The sequence below is a fragment of the Apium graveolens genome, chromosome 2, assembly GCF_009905375.1.
Source record: "Apium graveolens cultivar Ventura chromosome 2, ASM990537v1, whole genome shotgun sequence".
In the NCBI taxonomy this organism is placed as follows: Eukaryota; Viridiplantae; Streptophyta; class Magnoliopsida; order Apiales; family Apiaceae; genus Apium; species Apium graveolens.
In genome coordinates, this window is record NC_133648.1 from 187,731,610 (window position 1) to 187,755,098 (window position 23,489).

Below are 23,489 nucleotides of genomic sequence, written 5' to 3' on the forward strand. Positions count from 1 at the left end.
AATAAACAATGAAAATAGAATATACTAGCAGACAAGCTCAACCATGGAAAATAATATCGGGATCTTTAATAATATGGACTACTACTTTAGAAGCTGTAGAATTCATAAAAAATTTTGCTCTCGAAGGATTAGATGAAAATAATACAGAAAAACTAGAAGAAGCATATAAAGGATTTCTAGAAATAGAAAAACACATTGGTTATTATTTCACTCCTAATAGAAGGTATATTGATGAATTATTAATATCAATTATTAGAAAATTAAATGTCATTGAATGTCATGCATTTTGTTTTTGTAAAGGGAAAATTTAATTGTTTGTTGTTCTTAGCAGGATATGGAAAATTTTGAGAAATATATCACTGATGTCACTTCTCATATATCAACCAATAATGAAAAAATCACCAAACTCCAAAAGGAGATAGAAACCCTGGTTCAGGAGAACCAACATTTTCTGAAACAAATTATGGAAGCTATAAAAGACAAAACAACTCTACAAGCTTTAGTTGCAATCCCTACAATAAAACCTATAACATTTTCATCAAAGCTTGCAACCATGCCATCACCTTCAACCAACATATCAACTACTCTGTCAAATTTATCAATGAGTGATAGGCTGAAACACTCACCTGAGATAGTGAAAACATATGAGCAAATGATGAAATATTATGATTATAAATCTAACCCTGATGTTTGCAGACTGACAAAATCTACAAAATATCCCAGATATATTTGTTGTGAAAATACAAAACCTGACATAGTCTATAACCTGTTTATACATGGTTTTGTTGACAAGATCTTAACAAATGAAACCATGTATTGTATATCAAAACTACCAAGTATAATTGTCAAATCCATGGAAGCTATGGTACGGGAAATGGGAGCAGGCTCATACGGAATACAAGTTTTTGATGCATCAACTGATCTGGTTGGAAAACCCATAGTAATATGCCAACTATTCAAATTAGGAAGGAATATGGCAGATATTGTGGGAGAAACCAAAAGCTTGAAATTGCCAAATCCCTGTGATATTAACAAATTCCAAGAATGGTTATGTGAAAAACGAGCCATTGGTCTAGCTACCCTCAGGTCCAAAATACAAGATATACTACGAGCTCGGAAAGTTATAATCATTTCTGAAAGCCATGGTGGAGGTTTCACCGAAAGTATAATAACCTTATATTATGATAATACTATACAAAATTCAGGTACTATGGCATTAGAGATAATGCTTGATAAAATAGAAAACATGAAATATAATCATGCAAAACATACTACTGAATATTATCAAAGAATAACAGGTCCTAGAAAGAGACCTATTATCAGTCTAAAAGATAATGATAAAGTGAATTCTGATCCCTTTGCATGATACAAAAATGGTGTGATACACCAAAACACTGTAAATTGAATGGTGAAAACCAAAAAATATGAAAGAGCTATATTACCAGAAGATAAAAGATTCCTTTCAACAACAAAATATCAAGGCAAAATGACAAAAATGGAAAAAGAAGAAAAGGAAAAGCAGATTCCCTGGAAAAGATGATAGATCCTGCAAGATATCATGGCAGACACAGAAGATAAAGATGAAGAAAATATGAAGAGACGACAAAAGAAGAAATGGCAGACAAAGAAATGGCAGACAAAGAAAATAAAAGATTCGTGGAAAAACCTGCAAAAGAGAATTATTAGTAATTATGTAAAAGAAACCGGTTATCCCGGTAATCTATAACCATATAGAAGGACTACTATAAATAAGTCCATACATAAAATGTAAAGGATATCAAAAAATTTCTGAAGTTCAATTCTCTCTTTGAATATGTCTGGCTAAACTTCTTCACTCTCTATAAACTCTACTAAGAATACATCATAATAATAGAAAAGATGGCATACCTAGACGTCTAACGTAGGATATTTCGGCTACGTAGGTTCTAGTCAAAGGACTCAAGAATTGATATCGAACTGAGATAACTTAGTGATCAGTCGACAAGCGCAGCGAGGCTCCTAATCGAAGGACCTGAGTGTTGAAGTCGGATCCAGGATAGTCAAATAGTAAAGTGATAAAGCCGAGTGTCCCGAATTGGTTCAAGGTCAATCAGAGATAGTTGTAACACTCTATAAGGCAAGTACCCCTGACCATTCTTTTATGGTACAGTGCATATGAATAGCTAAATGTTTTACTTTCGTAATGGAACAGAAATGTTTTAAGTTATGTATCCCCATATTTGAAATGTTGTTTTAAATTATGTTTTGGGGAAAAATAACTTCTGAGAACACCTATCTCTAAACGTGATTTAAATGAAAAGAGGATTTGTATAGTGTGCTGTGACAGAATTGATTTTGAAAAAGAGATAGGTAAAAGTGATTTTGAAAACTGGATAAAACGATCAGATGTGGGATACGTTGGGGCCAGAGTGAGCCTATTGAGGTGTCTTAAGTGGCTAATTCGGTTGCGCGCACTGTATAACCGATTAGTCCAGAAGGCCAGAGACCTAGCTAGTCTCTGAGTTCCGGAACAGGTGAATGAGATGGCAGTTGGAGCCGTCTGGTGTTGATAGCCTGATCAGCTGTCTTCACATATCCACTACGTATCTGATTTGGTTTTGTGATTCCCGTAAGGGCATGAGTAGTTGATACAGCGATTTTATAAATGTGATTAGCATGCTAAAATTGAACTCTGGTATTTATACACAACACACGACTGATATTGTTATTTCTCGGAGCATGCTAGTTTTGATATCCAGTTATGAATGTTTACTTGTTTTCTAACGAGTTATGAATTCTGTTCCTATCACTATTTTATTAAATCGTTTTTACTTGTTATTCATATAGTGGTACTGCTGAGCAATTGATTGCTCACCCTTGCAGAATGTTTTATATATGTATTGCAGATGCCTAGGAGATTCTTGCGTGGTAGTCAGGGCAAAGTTCCAGCTCCGTTCGTGTCGGGCTCCTCTGAGGTAGTTGTGTTCAGACCAGATGAGGTCTGTTGAGTTGCTGCATTGAATTAGTGGTCAGGATTGTGTAAGGTAATTTGGGTTGTGTTAGTCGCGTAACCTAAGTCATACTTAAACCTGGAAAAGGTCTTGGTAAAGGGGTCGTAGTTATGTATTAGATTGAATTATAATTGTTATTATTGTTGTTGATGACGTCAACTCCTGACCCCGGGGTTGAGGCCGTCACACTTTCTCTGGGTTTTCGTTCCACAACTCCACAGAATACACTCCTCCTCCTCCTTCGTCGATATGCAACCGGAAACAGGATGAACACGACGGCGGTGACGTAAAAATCCGGCGAGCTCGCAAACAGAAGCCAAACACAATGATTCTGGTACCAATCGATTGTAAAAACGACGATCTACTCATTCGTGGCAATAGAAATATCAAACAATCCTTCGAACCAAAAACCCGAATTCAAAAACGGGTCAAACACTCAAAAACACAAATCACAAATCCGGGAATAGAAAAATCAATTAAAAATACGTATAATCATCTACACAACCTGGGCAATCTATTCATATAGCTCTCATCAACCAAAACACAACGATTTGTAAATACCCAAATCAGTTCAAGAACCCTAAAAATCGAATTGAAATTCGAAGATATAAAACATGAAATTGATTACACGAATAGAAAGTAGAGATCAAGAGCTTTGCAACGACTACTTACATGTATGATTTGGAGGTCGGAATCACGATCAAATCTCCGGTTGAAATCAAGAACACCAAACCCTAGTTCTGGGAAATTGGGGATTTTTCTGAATTTTTATAATTAATTAGTAATTAATTAATAGAAATTAGGCTATTTATACTATGAAAAATAATACCCCTAAATAAAATTAAGGGCCTAATTACACTCCTAATAAAAATATTTGGCCCTAATTTTAATAATTTTTTAGTATTAAAATTTAATTTATAAATATTTTATATATACAATATATATGCCAAAATTTCCCAAAAATTGTGAATAATGCAAAAATACAAAGAAATGGTATAAATAAAAGTCCTATAATTTTATAAAAATAAAAATGTGATTTTTATGGGGTTTTTAACACCCAATGGGGCCTGGAAAAGTCATTTTTCGCAAAACGAGAAAATTTATAAAATGCCTAGATGTTCGGAATAATGCGATGGTAAAAGCCGTTTGATGAAAAATAAGACCCATTATTTTATTTGAAATATTTGCTTTAAAATCATGGTTTAGGTCGTAAAACGTTTGAAATGAAAGCGATAAATGAAAAACAAAGTATCTGAAAATATCTTAAAAATACCGGAATGACACATAATGCACATAACACGTAACAATTAGGGTTTGATAGATAATGACACATTAATACACATAATTTATTATAAATATGATATAATACAGACGTAAATTTCTCAGACGTTACATCCTTCCCCCTTAATAGGATTCTGTCCTCAGAATCTTGCTATGAAATCAAATAAGGATATTTCTTTAACATTTTACTCTCAAGTTCCCAGGTTGATTCTTCGAACATTGGGTTTCTCCACAAAACTCGCACTAAAGATACAGACTTATTTTTTAACACTTTCTATCGCCGATCTAAAATTCTTATCGGCTGTTCTACAAAAGACAAATCAGGTTGGATATCTATCGGTTCATACTCAATTACGTGCCTAGAATCAGGATTATATCCCTTAAGCATTGACACATGGAACACATTGTGAATATGTTACATATGAGGCGGTAAGGCTAATTCGTACGCAACTTTTCCCACTTTCTTCAAAATTTCAAATGGTCTGACGTATCGTGGCTTCAATTTACCCTTGTTGCTAAATCTGGTTAATCCTTTCCATGGCGATATTTTGAGTAACACATGTTCTCCTTCCTGGAAGTCCATATCTTTCCTTACTTGGTCTGCATATTTGCGTTGCCTGTTTTGCGCTGCATCTAATCGTTTTCTAATAAGTTCTATCTTTTCTTTAGTCTGTTGGATTAATTCTGGACCCAAAACTTTGCATTCTCCAACTTCATCCCAATGTACTGGTGATCTGCATTTTCTTCCGTATAATGCTTCGTACGGTAGCATTCCAATACTTGTGTGATAGCTGTTATTGTAAGAAAATTCAACCAAAGGTAAATGCTCATTCCAACTGCCTTCGAAATCAATCACACATAGCTGTAGCATATCTTCAATTATTTGTATAGTTCTTTCACTTTGCCCATCAGTTTGCGGACGATAAGCTGTACTCATGTTTAATTTAGTTCCAAGGCATTCCTGAAATTGTCTCCAACATCTTGAGTTAAAACGGGGATCTCGATCAGACACGATAGATATTGGAACTCCATGTCGCATCACAATTTCCTTGAGATACAAGTGCACTAGCTTGTCGAGTGAAAATCTTTCGTTAATTGGTAGAAAATGTGCCAACTTCATTAGTCTGTCAATGATTACCCATATCACATCATGATTAGCTTTAGTCCTTGGTAGTCCTACCACAAAATCCATCGCTAAATGTTCCCATTTCCATTCTGAAATATCTAACGATTGTAATAATCCACTCGGACGCTGATGTTCCGCTTTAACTCGCTGGCATGTGTAGCATTTACTTACCCATCCGCTATCTCATTCTTCATATTTGGCCACCAAATGTTTCCCTTCAGATCGCGATACATTTTTGTACTTCCTGGATGAATGGAATACTTCGAACTGTGCACATCTCACAATATTTCTTCTTTTAGTTCTTCCATGTTAGGGATCCAGATTCTCGATGTAAAGCGTAGAATTCCTTCATTATCCTTCTGAGTTGTGATTTCTTCTCCGGTTAAGTCGTCATCTTGACTCATCACTTTTTCTTGACAGCGGCGAATCTTCTCTAGTAATTCCGGTTGAAAAATCATAGTGTGGATAGCTTCGGTAGATTCATTGGGAATACGAATTTCGATTTCCAACTTGTCAAATTCCTTGGCTAATTCTTCGCATGAAGTTAACAAATTCAATCTTTCTTTCCTGCTCAGTGCATCTGCTACAACATTTGCTTTCCCTGGATGATAACTGATCGTGACATCGTAATCTTTAATCAATTCCAGCCATCGACGTTGTCTCATGTTCAGTTCCTTTTGCGTAAAGATGTACTTCAGACTTTTAGGATCTGTGTAGATTTCGCATTTCTCACCGTAGAGATAGTGTCTCCATAGTTTCAACGCAAATACGATCACTGCTAATTCCAGATCATGCGTAGGATATTTCTATTCATGAGGTTTGAGTTGTCTCAAAGCATAGGCATCAGTACACATCCTAATCCGCGATACGAAGCATCGCTGTAAATGACAAAATTCCTATACTCGTCTGGAAATACGAGTACCGGTGCGGTTACTAACTGATTCTTCAGCTCTTGAAAACTTTCTTCACATTTGTCATCCCATACGAACTTTTCACTTTTTCGAGTTAACTTGGTCAACGGCGTTGCTATTTTCGCAAAATCTTTGAAAAATCTTCGATAATATCCTGCCAATCCCAAGAAACTTCGAACTTCTGTCGGTGTTTTTGGTCTTTCCTACTTCAACACATCTTCAATCTTCGCTGGATCGATTTGGATGCCTTCTCTACTGATGATGTGCCCTAGGAATTGTACTTCCCTCAACCAGAATTCACATTTCGAGAATTTTGCGTACAGTTGCTCTTTCCTCAGAATTTCCAAAACTATCCTCAAGTGCTCAGCATGCTCTTCTTCCATCCTTGAGTAAATCAAGATGTCATCAATAAATACGATCACGAATTTGTCCAGGTATTTCTTGAATACCCTGTTCATCAGATCTATGAATGTTGTTGGCGCGTTAATCAAACCGAATGCCATTACAAGAAACTCGTAATGTCCATATCTTGTAAAAAATGCAGTCTTGTGAATATCTTCAGCTTTAATCTTTAATTGATAGCCCGATCGTAAATCTATCTTCGAAAACCATGCGGCTCCTTTGAGCTGATCGAACAAATTGTCGATTCTCGGTAAAGGATACTTGTTCTTGATAGTGAGCTTATTCAATTCTCGATAATCAATACATAATCGCATGCTACCATCTTTCTTCTTCACGAACAATACCGGTGCACCCCATGGGGATACACTAGGTCTTATGATGCCTCGATCTAGAAGATCTTGTAATTGTGTTGACAATTCCTTCAACTCGACTGGAGCCATTCGATATGGAGCTTTCGAAACTGGTTCTGTGTCTGGTGCTAGATCAATCGTGAACTCAATTTCTCGATCTGGCGGTAACCCTGAAAGCTCTTCTGGAAAGACGTCCGAAAACTCACATACAACTGGAATGTCTTCTATTTTGGGACTTCTTTTCTCAGTATCTAACACGTAAGCTATGTACATCTCACATCCCTGTCGAAGCAATCGTTTGGTCTGCATCACTGTCAGAAATTTCTTCCGCTATTTTTCGCCTTTAAACATTACCGTTGCATTTTCCGCAGTTCATAATTTGACTTTCTTATTCGCGCAATCGATCTGAGCATTATGACAAGCTAACCAATTCATTCCCAAAATAACATCAAACTCTCCTAACTTGAAAGGAATCAAGTCTACAGAAAAATGATGTTCGTCTATTTCTATATCGCACGCAGGACATACTCGATCTACTGGAGCTTGGTCGTTATTCGCTAATTTTATAATTAACGTCTCGCCCAACCATTCAATTTCACAGTGAAATTTATCAAGAAATTATTCATAAATAAATGAACAGGTAGCTCCAGAATCAATTAATACTTTTGAATCTACGAAATTCACCAAAAGTGTACCTGCAATTACACTAGAACTCTGTACTGCTTCTTTCATTGTCATGTTGAAAGTTCTTGCTCTGGGTTGATTAGGCGACGGTGGCGGAGGTAATGCCAATACTTTCGGAATACTAGCTGCTATTGCTGGTCATTTGCAATTCCTAGCGATATGCGTTTTCTTTCCGCACTGGTAGCAAGTAACTTCTGCTGTTTTTCCCGTGAGACATTCGTTAGAATAGTGCCCTTTCTGCTTGCATTTAAAACATGTCACATCTGCTTTGATATATACGCCAGTGTGCTTGCGACCACAAGTTCTGCAGTACGACACTGGGACTCTGACAATTCCCTGTTGTTTGGGGGCTTGGAAACGATTACCTATTTTCTAGGTACCTTGTCCTATCCTTTTGAAATTCAAATTTGTCCGGGCTTGAAATCCCGGCTTCCTGCTGGAGCGGTCTTGGAAACTTCCCTGTCCTCTATCCCTTTGAGATCTTTCACTTTCCCCTTCAATGATCAAGGCTTTCTGGACTATGGCGGTATACGTTGTTAATTTAAAAACTGCAACTTGTCCACGTATCCACGTTCGTAATCCTTCTTGAAACCTTTGAACTCGTTTTTCTTCAGTGTCCACTTGTTCTGGAACAAACCTAGCCAATTTAGTAAATTTGGCTTCATACTTGGTCACGGACATACTTCCCTGCTTCAGTTCCAAAAACTTTATCTGCATTTGATTTCTCACATAGCGAGGAAAATGTTTTTTCTAAAAACAACTCTTTAAATCTATCCCATGCAATAACATCTTCACCCTCTAAAGCCTTTTTAGATTCCCACCAATAATTTGCTTCTCCTTTTAACAAATAACTAGCAAAGTCAGTCTTCTGGTCTTCACCTATCTTCACTAGTGCAAATGCTTTCTCTATTTCTTTTAATTAAGTGGTAGCCTTAATAGGATCAGATGTCCCATCAAATTCTGGATGTTTAACCGACTGAAACTGCTTAAAAGTAACAATAGGTATAGCTGGTGGAATTTGGGGCTTAGGATGAAGTGGCTGTTATAACATTTGCTGTTGAATCTGCTGTTGTTGTTGTTGCATCTGTTGTTGCATCATTACCATCTGTTGTTGCATCAGATGGAACATTTGGTTCATGGTCTCATTAGTCTGTCCTTCGGAATTGCTGTTGGAAGTCTCAGTCCTAGTCTTTCTTTTTGGTGCCATTTTCTGATAATAAAACAAGTGATATTTCTTTAACAGTTTAATAAACAATTGATAGTAGGTAAGAAAACACTTTATCCTGTATTAACAACATGGTTCGAAGAAAGAAAATAGTTGCTTAATATAAAAACAGGAAATGTAAACAGTTAAATAAAATGGTTGTTCTTTTCTCTCTTTTTTTTCGACAGAATTTAAAATACGAAAAGCTGTAAAACAATAAAGGTAAATGCTGTAAAACTGTAAAGACTGAAATTTAAATAAAAGAAATTTGAAAAAGTTCATTTTATATATATGACACCAGCCTCAGGTGTAAATGCTTGATACAAAAAGTCTCGCTCTGCTGGTTAGCATACTAGGTTGCATCTATATACATCTGTACTCTGAAGTCACTGTCTCAAAACCCTGGCGGAATCCGCCTCAGCTCCTCCCTAAGTGCCTGAACCAAAGTCTGTGCCAAGCGGAATATCCTGTAGAACTTCGCGAAAGAAGACGGTCCTTCATGTTGGAATTTAATCGCAGCGGAGGCATGGTAAAACACTTTTTACACATAAATCCAAATAAAAGCATATAAATCATGGTAAAAACATATGGATCGATTACTAACCTTTAATATGCGATCCAAAAACAACGATCGGAGATCCTTAGCAGCTGCTCCTCAAACGTGAAGCACTCCACCGTTATCCACCAAGAAAACGACGTAAGGAGGAGGAGGAGGTGGAGAGAATTAGGTTTTATAAAATTTTGGGGTTAGAATAAAAATAGGGTTTATAATAGGATATTTATAGGCAAAATTTTCAGCTAAAATTTTTCCATAAATATTATTATTATTATCCCATTTATTATTCTCGTTAATAATTAAAACACCATTTAATTATTAATCCTTTTTCTAAACACTTTAGAAATAATTCTCTCTCTTGATTTAATTTCCAAAAAATTAAATCCTTAATTAATAATATTAAGAACTTTTCTTAATTAATTTATAATCAATTAAATCTCATTTAATCAATTATTAAATTTGCCAATTAATTATTTATTTCACAAATAAATAATTATTAGCCATTATTAATTAATTCCTCCACCATTAAATCATTCTCTTTTTATGGTGTGACCCTGTAGGTTCAATATTAAGCCGGTAGTAGAAATAAATAATAATAAAACTATTTTATCATTATTTATATAAATTCTCTAATTTATTAAATATGATTAATTAATTAATCACATTTATTCTACATCGTGAGGGATACTTCTCAGCATATCGTGACTATCCTGATAATATGAATTCACTGCTTAGAATACTAAGAACCTATTTAGTGAATAGTTACCGTACAATAAACTCCTTCTACCCTACAATGTCCCAATTAAATACAAGGCTTGGATCTCGTGTCAAGCCTATCTAATTCAATCACTTGCTTACCATTTACTATGCGTAGTTCTATGCAAATTAGAAACTCCTTTCTAATTTCATTCACTCTGGCCAGAGATTACTGAACTAGCATAAGTGGATCAGCCTTGAACATTCGCTTCCTTCACTGGAAGGGGTAGATCCTTTATTGATCATACACTATCTTCGTGTACAAATTCCTATACCCAGTAGAGCCCTATTAATTGTCCCTGGAGACTAAGAACTAAACCAAAGCATAGTTCAGTGTACACAAGATGACTATGATGACCTCAAGTCTAAGGATACTTGTACAACTATCACTATGTGAACAACTGCTGACACGTGAGTGAACTCCATCAGTTGTTCAGCTGTGCGAGTCATGTTCAGTGAACTTATTCTATAATAAGCACCTACATACTAGCTATAGTGTCACCACACAAATGTCTATGAGAACAGACATCCTTCATAATGAAGCAAGCATAGTATGTACCGATCTTTGCGGATTATTAATTACCAGTTAGTAATCCTACGACCAGGAACTATTTAAGTTTAGAGTTATCATCTTTTAGGTCTCACTATTATGATCTCATCATAATCCATAAAAAGCTTTACTCTAAACTATGGTATATCTTATTTAAACACTTAAATAGATAAATCCCGTAATAAAAACAAAACAACTCTTTTATTAATATCAATGAAATCAAAACAGATTACATAAAAGTTATTCCTAAATCCTAATACATGATTGGACTTAGGACATATTCCTTTCAATCTCCCACTTGTACTAAAGCCAATCACTCTGGTATCTAATACCCATCTTGTCTTTATGACGATCAAAGTGACTTTAAGAAAGTAGCTTTGTGAGTGGGTCTGCTATGTTGTTATGTGTGTCAACTCTATTTCAATACAATACAAGAAATGTTACCGCGCTCCCACTAACCCTTTTGTAGACGCATGGTTCATCTACGTTTTTGATAAAATCAAACTTTTTTATTGTCTCATCAAAACGATTGTTCCATCTTTCGAGAAGCTTGCTTTAAACCACATATGGTTCGCTGCAGCTTACACACTAGGTTTTCATTTCCCTTGGAAAGAAAACCATCTGGCCATTTGCCAGATTTCATAGTCGTAGTAAGTAGTAATCGCAAGCAAAATCCGAACTGATTTTTTTTAATAGGGCTACAGGTAAAAGGTTTCATCAAAGTCAATCCATTGCCTTTGTTTGAATCCTTTTGCCACAAGCCTGGCCTTATAGGTCTCCACCTGGCCATATGCTATAATCTATCTTTTGTATCCCGTATACATAGATTTCATTCCGGATTTCATGGCACTATGCCATTTCTCTGAGTCAACACTACTCATAGCCTCATTATAGGTCACAGGGTCGTCATCATCAATGATCGACAACTCATTGTCATTCTCAATGACAAGGCCATATTACCTCTCAGGTTGGCGAGACACTCTCCCTGATCTAGGAATGGGTTGTTCCACAAAAGGTTGTTCAGTCAGAACAGGTGTTTCCACTTGATCCGTAGTAGTTTGTGCTTCTTGAACTTCATCAAGTTCAATTTTGCTCCCACTGTTTCCTTCAAGGATAAACTCATTTTCCAAGAAGGTAGCATGTCTGGAGACAAACACCCGATGATCGGTGTAAAAGTAATACCCTAAAGTCTCTTTAGGATATCCCACAAAACTACATTTTAAGGATCGATATTCCAGCTTATCTGGGTCAACCTTCTTGACATAAGCTGGACATCCCCAAATCTTAACGTGTTTAAGACTCGGTTTCCTTTCTTTCCATATCTCATACGGAGTTTAAGGAACAGATTTGGAAGGCACCTTATTCAGTAAATATGCTGAGGTTTCCAATGCATAACCCCATAGGAATACTGGAAGATTCTCATAGCTCATCATGGACCGAACTATGTCTAACAAAGTTCGATTTCTCCTTTCAGATACCAATCTGGTGGAGTCTACTGGGAGACTATACCATTTACTTTGAGATAATCTAGAAACACTCCATTAAAGTATTCACCACCTCGATCTGATCGAAGAGTTATAATACTATATTTGGTTGTTTCTCCACTTCATTCTTATACTCTTTGAACTTTTCAAAGGCTTCAGACTTGTGTTTCATCAAACACATATCCGAATCTAGATCTATTATCCATGAAAGTAATGAAGTATGAAAATCCACCCATGGCTTGCGTAGACATTGGTCCACATACATCTGTGTATACCATTCCTAGCAAATTTGCAGTCCTCTCTCCATGTCTACTAAATGGAGACTGCAGTGCCACAATGAAGTAAGATTTCATCATCCCTTTTCTTTTATTAGTTTGTTCAATCTAAAGTAAATTATATCACATTTATACAGACCATTATTTAAAGTATCACGTCCATAAAGAATATTATCTCTAAGAATAGAATATTCATTATTCTCAATATTAAATGAAAATCCAGCCAAGTCTAACATGGGAATAATATTCCTCACAATCGAGGGAACAAAATAACAATTATTTAAAACAATAGTCTTGCCCGTAGGCATATGTAAATGAAATGATTCTACATCTTCAGCAGCAACTCTTGCTCCATTTCCCATCAGTAGAATCACCTCCTCTTCCTCAAGAGTCATACTTCTCCTTGGTCCCTGCAACAAATTACAGATTTGAGAACCACAAGCGGTATCTAATACCCAAGTAGAAATTTAATTTAATGACATATTCACTTCTATCATGAACATACCTGAATCAGAAGGGGTAGTCTCACTACCCTTCTTCTTCTTCTTCAATTCTGCAAGGTAAACCTTGCAGTTCCTCTTCCAGTGCCCCACCTTATTACAGTGAAAGCAAACAACTTTGCTCTTGGGGTCTTCAGCTTTTGGTGGAACCGGCATTTTCTCACCTACTTTCTTCTTCTTGGAAGGGTTCCTCTTCCTTTTCTTAGGATTGGAACCTTCACCAATTAGAAGAACAGAACTCTTCTTAGGGGGAAATTCGATTCCGCAATCTTCAACATGTTGTGGAGTTCAGGCAGGCTGACATCCAACTTATTCATGTGAAAGTTCACAACAAACTGCGAGAACGAACTCGGAAGCGATTGCAAGACCAAGTTTTGGCTCAGCTCCCCATCCATGGCAAAACCTAGTTGTCCAAGACGTTCAATCAAATTGATCATCTTAAGTACATGGTCATTCACAGATGATCCCTCAGACATCCTACAACCGAACAGCTCCTTCGATATCTCATATCGAGCTGTCCTCCCCGCCACATCATACAACTCTTGTAGATGCATGAGGATAGTGTGAGCTTCCATATGCTCATGTTGCTTCTGTAGCTCAATGTTCATGGAAGCTAGCATGATGCATTGAGCAACATTTGCATCATCTATCCACTTACGATACACAACATGTTCATCATTATGCGCATCGCTAGCAGGTTCAGTAGGCTTAGGTGAGTCAATCACGTATTCCAGCTTCTCAATCCTGAGAGCAATTCTCAAGTTTTAAAGCCAGTTAGCATAATTAGGACCAGTCAACTTGTGAGCATCCAGTATGCTCCTGAGTGATAGTGCAGAAGACATAATGTATATTGTAAATCTGTAAATGATAAACACATAACAACACTTAGCAAATATTCGATTTCATTTTAAAACACTATATGAATCGGGTCTTTATTCATAAGTGGCTCCCACTAGTTTATCTAATTTATTCAACCCCCTACGTGAAAAATTAAGCATTCATAATGCTAGTGGGAATAGGGATCCTACATTCTATTACACAACCCCGGCTGTGGCACGAAACGCCATGTAATGTTCAATAGAAAGACAACTCTTGTCAATTACATCTAATGTTATTCCCTAATCATATTTTAGCCTCTTGAATAATTGAGTCACGGTTGTGGTACGACAAACTCAATATTCTAAGTCAAGTCTAACCCAACATTCCGTACAATTGAATCAGTCCCCAAAGAGGCCCACGGCTGTGGCACGTAACGACCTTTAGATTCTTATTCAATGTACACATCTCTATGTAATAGACAAGTATTTCTTATTTTGAAATCAAAGCCCTCGGCTGTGGCATGAAACGACAATGATTTAAAAATAAGAACTACTTTCTATCATGTTGGAAGGCTATGACCGACACAAGCCCGTTGTGTCATTGGCCAATTACTACTTAATATTATTTAATTTTAGAGGGATTATATTACGTTACAATCATAATCATATTATAAAGAGATTCTTCCTTTTAAATTAAATATTTCAAATCAATAATCGATAATCAAATGATTCCCAGATCGGGTGGAGCATTGTCAAGAGGCGTCACTTAATAACCCTTTCTTACAGATAGAAATATGTTGTTGACAGAATCATCCTTTCTCTCATATCGAAAATTCATATTCAATTACGTGTTTCATAAACACAAGAATCTCATGATTGTATTCATAATATTATTATTAAGGTTATGAAACAATTTCACTATACTAGGTTGTCTAACAAACGCCTTATGTTCATTTAAGTTCACCTAAATCTATCATCGCATGATAAACTAAGCATATATCATATATATAAACATGAATAAACATCAAGGTAGGCATGTTATATCATCTAGCACATTAGTCTAAGCATTATACATCTCTATGTATCACATGAAGCATTTAAAAGCAATTAAAACAGTTAAAACAGCTTTTAAAACACTTCTGGGAATATAAACAGTTCAAACCCTTTATATAAACTAAAATTTGATCACACCATTAATTCCGTCTCGGAAAAACAAATCTAACGATATATTGTACGCCCAAAACGGAGTTACGAAACTCCCAGAAAATCAAATTTAATGTGGACAGTCGGGCTGTAACGCGTTACAGAAACGCGTTATAAGCCCTGTAACGCATTCCGGTGATGCGTTACAACCCTTTTAACCAATTAAAAGGTGTAACGCATTCCGTGAATGCACCACAGGGTGTAACGCATTCCCGGAATGCGCGACAGCCCCCCGCGTGCGCGTGCGCTACACGCGCCTGCAGCAGCCGCACCTGATCTGTCTTCTTCGATCGCCGTGCCTGTCCTTTTTCTGCCGTACCTTTGCTTTGCTTTTCTCTGTCTGTGCTTCCGTGCAGCAGTAACAGTAGACAAACAGATGTACAAATATATATACATACTTACAGTTCATATATATATATATGATTATTTAATTACGAATTTAATTGCAAGATCTTCAAAAATTCATAATAAAAAATCTATACATCATAAAATTATGAAAAAAATACCCAGACGATCTACAACACTTGTAGAACCCAGATCAACATTCAAAATTATTCTGAGAAACGATTTCTCATCAGACAAAATTAATCCATAATATAACTTGTAAAAATCATAATTAATTCATACAAGCACATATAATTCTGAAATTTTTACCACAGATCTATATACATACCACCTAAGCTCTGATACCAATGTTGGAATTTAATCGCAGTAGAGGCATGGTAAAACACTTTTTACACATAAATCCAAATAAAAGCATATAAATCGTGGTAAAAACATATGGATCGATTACTAACCTTTAATATGCGATCCAAAAGCAACGATCGGAGATTCTTAGCAGCTGCTCCTCAAACGTGAAGCACTCCACCGGTATCCACCAAGAAAACGACGTAAGGAGGAGGAGGAGGTGGAGAGAATTAGGTTTTATAAAATTTTGGGGTTAGAATAAAAATAGGGTTTATAATAGTATATTTATAGGCAAAATTTTCAGCTAAAATTTTCCCATAAATATTATTATTATTATCCCATTTATTATTCTCATTAATAATTAAAACACCTTTTAATTATTAATCCTTTTTCTAAACACTTTAGAAATAATTCTCTCTCTTGATTTAATTTCCAAAAAATTAAATCCTTAATTAATAATATTAAGAACTTTTCTTAATTAATTTATAATCAATTAAATCTCATTTAATCAATTATTAAATTTGCCAATTAATTATTTATTTCACAAATAAATAATTATTAGCCATTATTAATTAATTCCTCCACCATTAAATCATTCTCTTTTTATGGTGTGACCCTGTAGGTTCAATATTAAGCCGGTAGTAGAAATAAATAATAATAAAACTATTTTATCATTATTTATATAAATTCTCTTATTTATTAAATATGATTAATTAATTAATCACATTTATTCTACATCGTGAGGGATACTTCTCAGCATATCGCGACTATCAGGATAATATGAATTCACTGCTTAGAATACCAAGAACCTATTCAGTGAATAGTTACCGTACAATAAACTCCTTCTACCCTACAATGTCCCGATTAAATACAAGGCATGGATCTCGTGTCAAGCCTATCTAATTCAATCACTTGCTTACCATTTACTATGCGTAGTTTTATGCAAATTAGAAACTCCTTTCTAATTTCATTCACTCTGGCCAGAGATTCGTGAACTAGCATAAGTGGATCAGCCTTGAACATTCGCTTCCTTCACTAGAAGGGGTAGATCCTTTATTGATCATACACTATCTTCGTGTACAAATTCCTATACCCAGTAGAGCCCTAATAATTGTCCGTGGAGACTAAGAACTAAACCAAAGCATAGTTCAGTGTACACAAGATGACTATGATGACCTCAAGTCTAAGGATACTTGTACAACTATCACTATGTGAACAACTGCTGACACGTGAGTGAACTCCATCAGTTGTTCAGCTGTGCGAGTCATATTCAGTGAACTTATTCTATAATAAGCACCTACATACTAGCTATAGTGTCACCACACAAATGTCTATGAGAACAGACATCCTTCATAATGAAGCAAGCATAGTATGTACCGATCTTTGCGGATTATTAATTACCAGTTAGTAATCCTACGACCAGGAACTATTTAAGTTTAGAGTTATCATCTTTTAGGTCTCACTATTATGATCTCATCATAATCCATAAAAAGCTTTACTCTAAACTATGGTATATCTTATTTAAACACTTAAATAGATAAAGCCCGTAATAAAAACAATACAAGTCTTTTATTAATATCAATGAAATCAAAACAGATTACATAAAAGTTATTCCTAAATCCTAATACATGATTGGACTTAGGACATATTCCTTTCACTTCATGGGTCAAATCATCTAGCTCCCAAATGGCACTCATCAAAACCGACTGCAACATCTGTCTCATAAAGTAATCTGGATGTAGGGCCGCTAACGGTCCCTGATTTCTCTGGTCAAATAAATGCATAATCTCTCTGCGTTGTGCTCTCCAATACTCCACATCATCTCTCATAACCCTGTACCCAAGGTATGGTACCATATGCGGCTGTGCAACCTAACCCACTGACTCATGTGACGGAACCCTCGGTGTAACTGCAGCCTGCTGTGGTAACCCTAACTGTAAATCCACATCATGCTCTCCCATCCCCTCAACTGGAATCATCTGAAATACGTCTGGCTCTGGGGCATGCACTGGTATAGGAGGCAACACAGTGTGGAATCATAGGCTCAAAGAACTCAAATGGATCGAACATCTCTATAGGGTCATGGACTATCCCCTGTACTGGAGGTACTGGCTCCCGTGGCAATGGTGGTGGAGGTGGTTGAGGAGGAAACATGAACTCAGATACTAGAGCTACAACTGGTGCTACTGGCCCGGTGACTGTCCTCTCAGAAGAAGCTGAATAACCTGATGACGCCGTCTGATAATATAAAGAAAGAAGAAAGGTCACTGAACAATCCTAAGATTTATATTTCCCTATTCTAATCTAACATACATCCTAACACTGCTCTTCTATTTAACTATTCCTACCCTATGTGATCTCCCTATCTTATCTTAACCCTAATGTTCTTGTTTTCAGGGACCAAACCTATAGCTTTGATGCCAAAACTGTAACACCCTCCAGACCTGGGGTATAAGTCTGGGGGTTACTAGCTAATCACCAAACATGTACAATCTAATTAACAAATAATAAAGAAATAAATCTAAACCCCTTTAAAACTAACCAGGATCTTTTTAGGTTGAAGTATGAAAACAAGAACCACTAACTACTTTCATTACAAACCAAATTTGAAATCTTAAAAACTCTCTTTATTACAAACCATTGTCTAACCAGTTTTAAACTAAGTTCATCTTTTATTCAAACACCCACACTAACTATCTACACACCACCTGTTCGGGAAACTCAAAGCTTTCTTCCTGGATTGGGATCAACACTTTGGGTATGAGAGGATCCTGAGGCTTGACCCGCTTCTTTACCACTCGAGTCTTGATGGGTTTCATATTCCTTTTTAACTGAAAATAATAAGGTGAATAACAACAAAAAGGGTGAGCCAAAAATTGCTCAACAAGTCCGCAAAATATAAATAGTGTTAAAGCCATTTAAATGAATCGGTAACCCGGGTATATCTGCAAAGATATAACCCCGCGAAAATAGAAAGAAGGTCATTGCTGGAGAATACAAATGAACTAAACTGGACACAAGTTTGCATCTATACCCTACTGATCAGCCAGGATACAGTACAGATCTATATCTCACAATATAGATCCAATCGGGCACCCAGGCAATACGGCCCATCTCAAGGATCCGGTTATGTCTCGGTCCTTAGGATTAAGTAAACTTAATCCCCAAAGTATTATTATCCAGTCCCTGGAATAGCAACCGGAACAATCGGTATGCTTTGATATATTCTAATCACCAGAATATATCAATAATTGTGAGTAACAATTGGCATATGAACAATGAATTCAAATGAAAAGGATAAATCAAGAATTGAAATGAAATATGAACAAGAGAATCAAAAGAGTACAAGTGTGATATGAAACTGAAGAAATATCATTATTCTGAAAATATAATAGGGGAAAAACTTGCCTTCTGCGCGACTCACTGCAATTAAATCACCTTCGTCTATCACTTACTCAACCTGCCTTGCTGGCTTAGCTTCTGTTAGAAAAATAAATTGGTTAAGTCATTTTGTACTTCAATTGCATCTTGAATCGACTTCACATCGTTCCTATTACCTACCCATGCGCTTATGATTGACTCGTATATTACATATTAGCAAGTAAGACTCGATTAACCACATAATACACATAAGTACATAATCATTTTTATAGTAAAAATAATTTTTAGAATCAAAATCGACTCGCTAATCGCTCAACTGATCATTATCTGACTAGTTTTCTATTTTTCGGAATTTTTTGGATTCGTTTCGGCACACAACTCGACTGATAATCAAACAAGTAACAAAGTCAACTAATTTCTAGAAGAAATTAGGTCTTAATATTATTTTTAATGAAAAGAATTCATTTTTCTGAGTCAAAGGGCTTTCGTTTCACCCAAATCGGACTAACGATCTAATTAATATCAATTAAACACTGATAATTCAATTTATTATTTAATATAAATAATTATTACTAATTTTTAAACCCTAAAATAATTTTAAATAATTATTTAAGAAAAATGATTTTTCTATAATTTTTGAAATTAAAATGAGTTTGTTATGATTTATTGAAAATTATTTGGTTAATTATCGAAATAATTAATCATTTTTAAATAATTAATAAATAATAAATAACTAATAAATAATTAATAAGTAATTATTTAATAATTATTGAATTTAGAATAATTAATCCTAATTATTAGGATTAATTACAATTTATTACAAATATTTACAATTTATTACAAATATTTACAATTTATTACAAATATTTACAATTTATTACAAATATTTACAATTTATGATTACTTATTCGATTAGATCGATTATTTACAAATAAATAATCGATACAAATGGCTGTTACTTTATTTATCGAATACATAAGTTATTATTCGAATCATATTCCAACTCAACGATCAATTACTCGTATAATTATGAGTTACTCGCATTTCTCGTATAATTACTGAATTATTACGGTTATTGTTACGACTTGTACGATTTAATCGATTATCTGTATTTAATTATTCGTTATGAATAAATATTCTGATATTCTTCGTATAACTAACTATCGCTCGAATAATAATAATCTAACTCATCGCTCAATTACTCATATAGATACGAGTTACTCGTTTTATTTAACTAATTATCGAATCTTTAAATCATAATATTCGATTAATTCTAATCCGTAATTATTAATTAATTACTTAATTACCAAATAATAAGTAAATAGATAAATAATTAGATAAATAATTAAATAATTAATTAAATAACTAAATTCGAATATCTAAGTTAATAAATAGTTCAGGAATTATTAATAATAATTTTCAGAATTTAAATCTAATTTTTATTAGATTTTTAGAATTTATTTAACTGATTTTAATCTTAATACAATACATATAATTAATTAGTAATTCAAAAACATCAATCAGGAAAACAAATTGGGGCTTTCAGGATCAATCCCGGGTCGTACACCGGGTCGAAACCGGGTCGACCACGGGTCGCTAAGAACAGCCCAGAATTCGGCGCCGATGGCCGGTTCCGGCGAAGAAATCCGGCAAGCCAAAAACGTGACGAAAACACACGATTTTGGATCGATTCTGTAGGGCTTTCTCTGGGTTTTCGTTCCACAACTCCACTGAATACACTCCTCCTCCTCCTTCGTCGATATGCAACGGGAAACACGATGAACACGGCGGCGGCGATGTAAAAATCCGGCGAGCTCGCAAACAGAAGCCAAACACAACGATTCTAGTATCAATCGATTGTAAAAACGACGATCTACTCATTCGTGGCAACAGAAACATCAAACAATCCTTCGAGCCAAAAACCCGAATTCAAAAACGGGTCGAACACTCAAAAACACAAATCACAAATCCGGGAAGAGAAAAATCAATTAAAAATACACATAATCATCTACACAACCTGGGCAATCTATTCATATAGCTCTCATCAACCAAAACACAACGATTTGTAAATACCCAAATCAGTTCAAGAACCCTTAAAATCTAGTTGAAATTAGAAGATATAAAATATGAAATTGATTACATGAATAAAAGGAGAGATCAAGAGCTTTGCAACGACTACTTACATGTCTGATTTGGAGGTCGGAATTACGATCAAATCTCCGGTTGAAATCAAGAACACAAACCCTAGTTATGGAAAATTGGGGATTTTTCTGAATTTTTACATAATTTTTATAATTAATTAGTAATTAATTAATAAAAATTAGGCTATTTATACTATGAAAAATAATACCCCTAAATAAAATTAAGGGGCTAATTACACTCCTAACAAAAATATTTGGCACTAATTTTTATAATTTTTGAGTATTAAAATTTAATTTATAAATATTTTATATATACAATATATATGTCAAAATTTCCCAAAAATTGTGAATAATGCAAAAATACAAAGAAATGGTTTAAATAAAAGTCTTATAATTTTATAAAAATAAAAATATGATTTTTGTGGGGTTTTTAACACCCGATGGGGTCCGGAAAAGTCATTTTTCGCAAAATGAGAAAATTTATAAAATGCCTAGATGTTCAGAATAATGCGATGGTAAAAGCCGTTTGATGAAAAATTAGGCCCATTATTTTATTTGAAATACTTGCTTTATAATCATGGTTTGGGTCGTAAAACGTTTGAAATGAAAGTGATAAATGAAAAACAAAGTATCTAAAAATATCTTAAAAATATCGGAATGACACAGAATGCACATAACACGTAGCAATTAGGGTTTGACAGATAATTACACATAATGACACATTAATACACATAATTTATTATAAATATGATATAATACAAACGTAAATTTCTCAGATGTTACAAGAACCATCTTTTCCCAAGCCTAGGCATGAATGGTCAGATCCTGATATTGAGCAAGTCAGGAAAGACAAGAAGGCCATGAATATATTGTTCAATGGAGTTCATGGTGATATGTTTGATAACATCATTAACTGCAAAACAACCAAGGAGGTTTGGGACACAATTCAGATTATCAGTGATGGTACTGAGCAAGTAAGGGAGAACAAAATACAGCTGCTAATTCAGTAATATGAGCACTTTCATTGTGAAGATAATGAGTCTCTCACTGACATTTTTAGTAGGTTTCAAAAACTACTAAATGCTCTAAAGTTGCATGGAAGAGTCTATCAGATAAAAGAATCCAATCTCAAGTTCCTTAGATCTCTTTCAAAGGAATGGAAACCAATGACAGACTCATTGAGAAACTCTCAAAATTACAAGGAGTTTACTTTGGAGAGACTGTATGGCATCCTGAAAACTTATGAGTTTGAAATAGAGAAAGATGAGAGGATGGAGAAAGGAAGGAAGAAAGGAAGGTCCATAGCGCTGGTTGTTGAATTAGAGAAAGAGAAAGAGATGAATGTAGAAGCTGTTGAATCTACTTCAAAGGCCTGTGAGAATAAGGGTAAAGGGCTGGTAGCTGAAAATAAAGACAATTTGAGCCAAGATGACATGGATGATATTGATGAGCATTTAGCATTCCTTTCCAGAAGTTTTGCCAAGCTCATGTTTAAAAAGAACTTTGGAGCAGCCAAGCCAAATAGAAACATGGTGGATAAATCCAAATTCAAGTGTTTCAAATGTGGCTTGGCAGGGCATTTTGCCAGTGAGTGTAGAAAGTCAGATTCCAATAAAAAGAAGTTTGAGCCTGTTAATTATAAACAGAAGTATTTTGAGTTGCTCAAACAAAATGAAAGGGCTTTCATTACACAAGAAAATGACTGGGCAGCTGATGGTTTGCATGAAGATGAAGATGAAGATGTCAGCTATGTCAATCTAGCCCTAATGGCCAAGTCTGATGAAACAAAAATAAGTTCTTCAAGTAATCAGGTAATCACCACTAACCTAGCACATTTATCTAAAGCTGAGTGTAATGATGCAATTAATGACATGTCTACAGAATTATATCATTTACGTGTTACACTTAAGTCCCTCACCAAGAAAAATGCTAAAATCAAAGAAAACAATCTGTTCTTAAGTGAGAGGAATAATGTACTAGAGTCTCAGTTTATTGAATTTGAAAAATTGAGAATTGAATGTAAGATTGCTAAGGATGAATTAACTGAGTCCTTGAAGAAAGAGGAGATTTTGAAGAAACAACTTGAACGAGAACAATAAGTGATTAAAGCATGGAAATCATCCAAAGATGTCCATGCTCAAATCACTAAAGTTCAAGGTATTGATTCCTTTTGTGATGCAGCCTGGAAAA